Raw genomic sequence first — 8,832 nt, 5'->3', positions numbered from 1 at the left:
ATGGCAAATTTGTTAAATTAAATGCTTATTCTAAAACAAAATAAGAAACAAAATGTAAAAATTAATGATAGAAGCACTTTTTTTGAATTTATGTGAAAATATTGCATACTGTTAATTTGTGTTTTTATGTGAAATAATGTGACTAGGCTCACATTTTTTTTTTTTTCATGGGTCAGTTAGCGTGTCTCTGTACAGTCAGAGGTTTTTATAGGATGCTACAATCAGTTTGTATCACTGTGGTGGACCTTTGGTGGAATGGAGGTTGGAATTAAGTAGAGTTTTTTTCTTTATGCTTTTAATGTTTTTGTATATTATTTCCAACTTTTACATATTGTTTTTATAATATAAAAATAAGTTTATTTCATTCTCATAAAATAAAGTTTTTTTTAACAGCAGTTAGTCTGTGTGAACCGTAAAAATATAAATTCTTGCCTTAAATGTAGAATAAGATATCATTTTTATGTGTTGGAATAAATACATTTGAAGCTTTGATTCATTGATTTTTGCAAGCATTGATTTTAATCAAATATTTCAAAGCAACAAAGTTTCTGCAAAATCAACATTTAAACATAGACTTCAGTAAAAAGATTTGCCATGATAATGATTCCACAATAATACAAATGACCTGCAGCCACATTTAGGGGAGCCGGTTTAGCTCGTGCTGGTTCGCAGCGCCTTCCGTCCGTGAAACCAGGGTTCGACTCCGGGCTGCTCCCTGTTCCCTTCTCTACTTCTGTGCCGGTCCCAAGCCCGGTTGCTTTGAGAAGGTTGCATCAGGAAGGGCATCCGGCATAAAACATTGACAAGTTTACCATGCGACTTGTTCGCTGTGGCGACCCCTGATGGGAGAAGCCAAAAGAGGAAGAAGACCTACAGCCACATTCAAAAGTGTCAAGACACTGGATGAAGATGCAATAAGAAAAAAAATCCCCAATAAAATTAAATTTACAATTTAGTTATCAGATATTCTGTACATAAAAAAACTGGCATATTTTTCTTTCTTGTTATTTATTTTATGTTTGATGAACTTTTTAATGATATTCAGTCAAATCTTATTTTTGACATGATTAAGGATCTGCTGTGATTTTTTTAAGGAAATTCAGAGGATGTGTAAATCAAAGAATGATATAGAAAAAATAAATAAAATAAAAATAACAAGAAATAAAATAAATAACAAGAATAAGAATTCTTACGAACATTTTTGAGCTAAAACCAGTCATAATAATTTTTATTTGTTTTTCAACTTGTCTTGTCCAACAACTGAGTAAACAGATGAGAGCTGAAGGCCTTTTGTGTTGGACAGGTTTTACATTTACAAAAAGTGGTTGTGTATCTTCAGATAGCCAGGCTGTATATTTGTATAAACCCCTTTTTGTATTTTGCTTTTTAATTATTTTTTATGTATTAATTAAATTTTACATTTTAAATATATATTTTCTTTTTCTTTTAAAGAGTGGAGAGAGAGAAGACAAGTGGGAAAGGGGGGTGGGGGTGGGTAGAAGAAAACAAAAAGAAGGGGAGAAAGTGAGGGGATACGAGTGCCAAGTTGCTAATTTGGGTAGGTTATGATTTTAAGCTTCATAACATTTATGCTAAATCTGCTTGAAAGACAAATATTACATCCAAGAGGGAAATACTAAGATGAGCAGAAGATACTTGTTTCGTCCATCAATACATTTTGGGTGAGGACCGAGGAATAAAGCAGCAGTGGGACAGTGTGCACGGGCAAATGGGGGTGAAGATGCATGCAAACTGTAAAAATGTACCACGTGTTTATTTGGGGGAACCAGATCCTCCCTAGTCCAACCAGCCAGACCAGGAGAGAGGGGGCTGTAGACCCCCAACCAGGAGTACCCCTGGCGACAGGACCCATGCAGTCTGAGCATGGGGGACCGCCCACCCACCCGGCCACGTGTAGAGAACACCCCTCAGGCACAGGGGAGCATGGGCGACGCCGGCGTCAGGGCCCTAAGGCCACAGGACAGGTGCAATCCGCTGTCCCTGGTGGCAGCCATTTAGGCCATCGGTTGCCAGACACTGAGATGGGGATCAAGGACGGAACCAGGACCCAACGGACCCAGGAGCCGCCCATCACCCAGCTGGAGCCTCGTCAGATCACGACGCAACCACAGCTCCACCCCTACCCCCTAAACACAACACTACCCTCTACAGCCCCCTCACCCAACACCTTTCTAAAACCCTCCTCCCGTATCAGCCCCCGATGCCCTCCCCACTCCAAAATGACCCCCCCCCCAACTGTAAAAGCGGGCTCAAACGAGGTGGCCCCCGATGTGAACTTCTTGATTGACAGCTGTGTCCTCAGAGCTGGTTGGTGTCTCTGGGGTGATGTCAGTCTAAACCAGACTTCATATACAGTAATGATCACAGAACAAAACTAAAACCAAGACTGTTAATAAACATCAGAAAACCAGATTTTCTGATGAATTGAATAATGGAAATTTAGTTAACGTAAAATAAGAGAAGCATGTGTTTATGTGTGTGTGAGTGTGTGTGTGTGTCTTCATTGAACTGTGTCAGTTCAGTTTCTGTTCTCTCTGCCTGAAGGAGGTTTTTGTACGACTGTTTTTCACTGTGTGAACGAGAGTTTGCTGTTGATGTAGAATCGACCCAAACAGTAATAAACTGCTGCATCTTCAGCCTGAATTCCACTGATGGTCAGAGTGAAATCAGAGTTTGATCCACTGCCTGTAAAACGACTTGGAGTCCCTGATTCTCGAGTGCTAGCATAGTAAATTAGTAGTTTAGGAGTTTCTCCATCTTTTTGTTGGTACCAGGATAAAAGGTAATAGCTGCTCCAATACTGAACATCCTGACTGGTTCTACATGAGATGGAGACAGATCCTCCCACAGCAGAGCTCACTGGTCCAGGCTGAGTCACTGTGACCTGTCCTCTGGACTCTGAGGATACAGAGACAGAAACAGAAAGCAGCTTCATGCTTTTGTGGCCTTCATTTCAGAGGGACGGATGTTCATAGAGGAGAGGAGTTGGATTCTCTGCACTTTACCTGTGAAGCAGCAGCAGAGGAGAGTCCAGATGAGGACGCAGATCACAGTCATGTTTTGGATGATGATGAGGAGGATTTGTGTGTCTTCTGCTGTGATGAAGGACAGCTGTCAGTCATCCAGTCTTCAACTCTCAGGACTATAAAGTCTCCCAGAGCACTGGAGCATGGAGCTGCTGATGCAAACTGTCTCTATGGAAATGCTACCACTGACTCCAGAATGACCAAAGATCATTCTCATCATCCAGACTTCAGAAAACTGGAAGTAAAATTTATGAACAAATAAATCCTTAGCAGGAATACTTGCTTTCAGATAATAATGGAGCCACTATTCACCTTTTATTGAAATATCATGACCATAAAGCTGTTTAATGCTGTTAAAGTGTTTTACAATTGTTTTTGTTTTCAATTTCTGAAGTTTTTTCAGTTCGTCTCCATTTTTCTAGAGCTGTATAATTTTCTGATGAGTTGCTCCATTTTTTCAGAGGATCAGCTGTCAGCAATTTCAGTCTCAGGAAGTTTTAAATTAAATTCAAATCTGAGTGATTTTAAAAATTACCATTTAATGTGAAACATAGTGTGCAAAGGAAACGCATAACAACAGCTATTTTAGTCAGACAACTCATGCAGTGAAGAAGATTTATTCCATGTTTCTTTTAGTTTGGCACAAGGCCTCGTTCAGATACATAAAATAAAGATCTCCATAGAAAACTTTGGGTATTAAACTGCCCCTAACGGAGCTCACAGGTGGAAGGCGGGGAGTAGGGTGGGGTGACGAATGCAGAGCTCGCGGAAATGGAAGAAGAGGATTGGACCCCACCTGGAACTTAAGTAGGACGCTGAACAAGTGAGTTGATGAGACTGAACCGCCTGCAGGGAGGAGTAACCAGGTAAATGCACTGCTTAAGTTGACTGACTGAAATACCCCCAGGGTCGTTCATTTATTTCATTTATCATTATGCACGGGTGTCAAACTCACAGTGGGCAAAAATTAAGCAGTGAAGTAAAGTCACTTTATTGATAAATTAACTCAACTCATATGTAATGTTTAACCTTTTCATATGGAAACAAACTTTAGTTTTGCTTAAACAAAGAATCTGGAACAACCAAACCTTGATTTTACAAACACATGAGAATTTAGATTAGACATAAAAGACACATCAGTGGTATATTTTTTCTTATTTAAATAAATCAATAAAGAATCTCACTCCCCGTATCCTTTTAAGTTCCTTTTTCTAGTAAATCTCTTTCAAAGCCAGCAACAGAGAAGCAATGTTTTCTATTGGGTTAGAATGTGATGCAATGAAGCACCAGATTGAGAATCTGGGACTTCAGTTCTGCTCAGAGCAGCAGTTTCCTGTCAGCTCTGATGTTCTTCTGCTGAAAGAAAAGGACTGATGTTGGTTTTTAAATGTCTGTCCTTAAACTTGTCATCATCCTCTCACAGTGGGACTGAAATCTGCTGCTTCACAGAAAATTCTGGATCTTCGCCCTCATATTCACTACTTCAAGTTTACTACAACTCTGTAGGGAGATGTTGGACTCTCTGCTGACCTGAGAGTCTCCAGTTTGAAGTTTGGATTCTTCACCAGATCATGAAGCTGCTGAACATCAGAATCTTGGAGCTTGTTCCCACTCAGGTCCAGTTCTGTCAGATGGGATGGGTTGGAGACATCCAACATGTCCTTCCAATGTAAATATGGAAAATGCTGTAAGTTGATAGCAAGAGAGACACAAAGTGTTTCTCAACACCTCCATTGTTTCTTTGCTCATCAGGTCTCTTGTCTTTAAAAACTTCTGAAGTTACCAACTGAAGCTGCAGCAGAACTTTAACTGACTTTACATCTGATGGAGACAGTTTGTCTCTGAACAACAGACTGAACCCCAGAAATCTGAGTCAGAAGGATTTCTGCTGACGAAGGTGAAATTATAAATAAAGGATATTATTCAGACAAAAAGCGAGAGACGACCAACATCTAAAGAAGAAGAGGAATCTTTTCACACAAATGCAAACACGTTTAAAGTGTTAAAAGTGAAAGCATGTTCATGTATTTTCAAGTTGTACTTCTCTTTAGGTTCAACGACATCACAGTTTTTCTGTTTTTTCTGTCATCATCTGATGAAAACTGATGATTTGGTGATGAAGATAAAAAATGAATACAACTGAACTTTGATAAACATCTTTCAGCATGTTTGGTAAGTTAAAATTAAAAAAGGTATGAATGAAATTCAACAAGCTGATATATTAACTGTTAAAGTAATATTTAAATTAAATTAAATTATAACTGATCTCTGATTTATGTATTTTATATCAAACATCTGTTTTATTGTTGTTCTGTGTTTAAAATCCAAAGTCAGAATCTAACTAATTTATATAAACTGTTTGAAACTAAAAAAGACATATCAAAAGTTTTTGGGGGGAAAACAAACCCCACGTGCTTATTTTTGAATTTGTGTGTGAGTGTGTGTGTGTGTGTGTGTGTGTGTGGGTGGGTGTGTGTGTGGGTGTGTGTGTGTGTCTTCATTGAACTGTATCAGTTCAGTTTCTGTTCAGTTTGAGTGAGGGAGGTTTTTGTACGACTGTTTTTCACTGTGTGAACACATACTGACTGTTGATGACATGAAAACTCTGACAGTAATAAACTGCTGCATCTTCAGCCTGAACTCCACTGATGGTCAGAGTGAAATCAGAGTTTGATCCACTGCCTGTAAAACGAGTTGGAGTTCCTGTTTCTCGAGTGCTAGTATAGTAAATTAGGAGTTTAGGAGTTTCTCCATCTTTCTGTTGGTACCAGGCTAAACAGTTGCTATGAACATCCTGACTGGTTCTACATGAGATGGGGACAGATCCTCCCACAGCAGAGCTCACTGCTCCAGGCTGAGTCACTGTGTACTGTCCTCTGGACTCTGAGGATACAGAGACAGAAACAGAAAGCAGCTTCATGCTCTTGTGGCCTTCATTTCAGAGGGACGGATGTTCATAGAGGAGAGGAGTTGGATTCTCTGCACTTTACCTGTGAAGCAGCAGCAGAGGAGAGTCCAGATGAGGACGCAGACCACAGTCATGTTTTGGATGATGATGAGGAGGAGGATTTGTGTGTCTTCTGCTGTGATGAAGGACAGCTGTCAGTCATCCAGTCTTCAACTCTCAGGACTATAAAGTCTCCCAGAGCACTGGAGCATGGAGCTGCTGATGCAAAGTGTCTCTATGGAAATACTACCACTGACTCCAACAGGAACATGGATCATCTTCACTGTCAATATGTTTTAAAATTACCTGAAAGTATTTTTTTATAAAATAGCAGGGATCTTCATGGATATTTCTTTAATAACTGTATATTTGTGTAATCAGATGATAATGAAGAAGCTTAGAACCTTTTAGAAATATGACTACTATAAAATATTTTAATGTGATGTGAAGAGATCTAATCAGTTCTTGTTTTTTTGTTTTAAATTTTCGAGGCAACATTTCAAAATTTTCCCTTGGAACTTGGTTGATTTAGTGTCATTTACTTTTAATTAAACAATGATTAATACTGTCTCTAAGGTAGCAATGACATAAAATAATGCACAGTTTAATTATAACTTACTGTGAAAACTTTTAAATTCAAGATTAAGATGTGTTATTTTGAGATTTTCTGCCATCATTTCAATTTAGATCTTTTGTTTGTTTCATATTCAGAGAGCGTGTTTCTGTACAGTCAGAGGTTTTGGTAGTGGATCAGAACTACACAATCATTACTACGCATCAGCAAAGTCGGCCACACAGATATGCACATGTGCAAAGTCGGGCTGCATGGCTGGTCTGCCTGATCTGTAGCACACATGTAAATGTCTTATTCTGTTTTATTTACTGGCAGTTTCCACTCTGAGGTATGAGGTTAAAAACACAAACACACGATTAACTCACTTAATACAGACACGTTGTCAACAGTTTCTTTGGTTGTAAAAGTGGTTGCAGTAGCCTGGTGGCATCTCCTCAGAGAAAAACATCCTCAGTTTTCATCTTTTCCTGTTGCCAGTGTCCTGTAAATACTAATAACAATCAGAAAGAGAGAAGAATGGCTCCAAGCTTTGTGGTTTTCATGATATCAAGCATCACTGAGATTTTCATTAACTAAAATGACAAAAATATGAAAATATACAATGTTGCATTTAGGCGCCATTCTCCCAGTCTTATGGTGATGTAATCCAGTCGGGGGAAGCTCTCTGTTTGTTGAGGAAATCAGACATTTGTGTCAATATGGAGGCATCTGTTGTTCAAATGTCTTGGACATTCAAAAAGGAGACAAAACTTACTGGAAATGCTACACAGGGCCAAACTAATTTAAATAACTTACCTTTCACAATGTTGGCGACAAAAGGAAGTGATGTACGGTTTGTACCTGCTGGGTGGACACTCTACCACAAGCCACTGAGCTGGTAGAGTGATATACAGTCAATGGTTCTTTAAACTAAATATTAGGGATGTAAAAGACAAAGATTTCTCTTTTAAAGTCAATGAATGTAATGTAATGATAATTTTCTTAAGAATTGTACACATTAAAATGTTAGAATGTAAACTTCTGCTTTTGGAGCTGACAGTGTGGTAATATCTTTAGTTTGGACATGTAGAACCATAGACTGTATATGAGAACTGGACTGAGTGACCTCTTCCCCCTCACCTCTCAAACAGGAAGTACCCGCTGGCTCCAAAAGTTGCAGACATGTTGCCCTTAAATGTCTACAACTTAAGATAAACCAAGTCTGAATGAGCGCTTATAAAACTTTTCTGCTTCAAAGTCATCCATAAAAGTACTTTTGTCTTGGTTAAGATTTAAATATTACTTTGTAAGGTGTTAAATTTTATTTTCTGATTTGTTTTTCTGAAGTGACTATTGACTGTAACCAAACAATCTTCCACAAAATCAAAAACATCACCTTGAATGTAAAAAACATTAAAGACAATATTTGTTTATATTTGGAAAAAAATCAGGTGTGAGGGGGTTAAAGATGAGTTAAAATCAACCAGTGAATTCATTAAAGCTGTATATTCTGCTTTGTAAGGATTCAGTGAGTCTCAAGGGTTGAGCCTGTCCACAGACTCATGAACACTCTGAAATATTATAGCACACCTGTTGGCTCTGTTTTCCTAACAGCTTAAATTATATCAAACTTTTTGATTGTACTTCTTAAAAAGAAGAATCCGTTTTTTTGTGTTTTTTTTTTTACAAAAGATAAAATATATATTGGTATTTGATATATTAATTGAAGAAGTTTCCATTATTATCAGGCTGCATAAAAAAAGGAGCAAGTTCTTATAACTGGTAACATAAGGTGACTATTGTCAGTGTTTTTGATTGTTAGAATGGATGTTCAGTGAACTGTTTCAGTCTCTGCAGCATCTTCCAGCTGCAGCAGTCAGTTCAGTTTCTGTTCAGCCAGAATGAGGGAGGTTTTTGTACGACTGTTTTTCACTGTGTGAACGTCCACAGACTGTTGATGTAATGAGCACTCTGACAGTAATAAACTGCTGCATCTTCAGCCTGAACTCCACTGATGGACAGAGTGAAATCAGAGTTTGATCCACCATCTGTAAAACGACTTGGAGTCCCTGATACTCTGCTGCCGACATAATGGAACAATAGTTTAGGAGATTCTCCATCTTTCTGTTGGTACCAGGCTAAATAGTTGTTGTTATAAACATCCTGACTGGTTCTACATGAGATGGAGACAGATCCTCCCACAGCAGAGCTCACTGGTCCAGGCTGAGTCACTGTGACCTGTCCTCTGGACTCTGAGGATACAGAGACAGAAACAGAAAGCAGCT

This window comes from Oryzias latipes, chromosome 11, assembly GCF_002234675.1.
Source record: "Oryzias latipes chromosome 11, ASM223467v1".
NCBI classification, from domain to species: Eukaryota; Metazoa; Chordata; class Actinopteri; order Beloniformes; family Adrianichthyidae; genus Oryzias; species Oryzias latipes.
The sequence above is the reverse complement of the archived record's forward strand: the minus strand, read 5'-3'. Positions refer to the sequence as shown.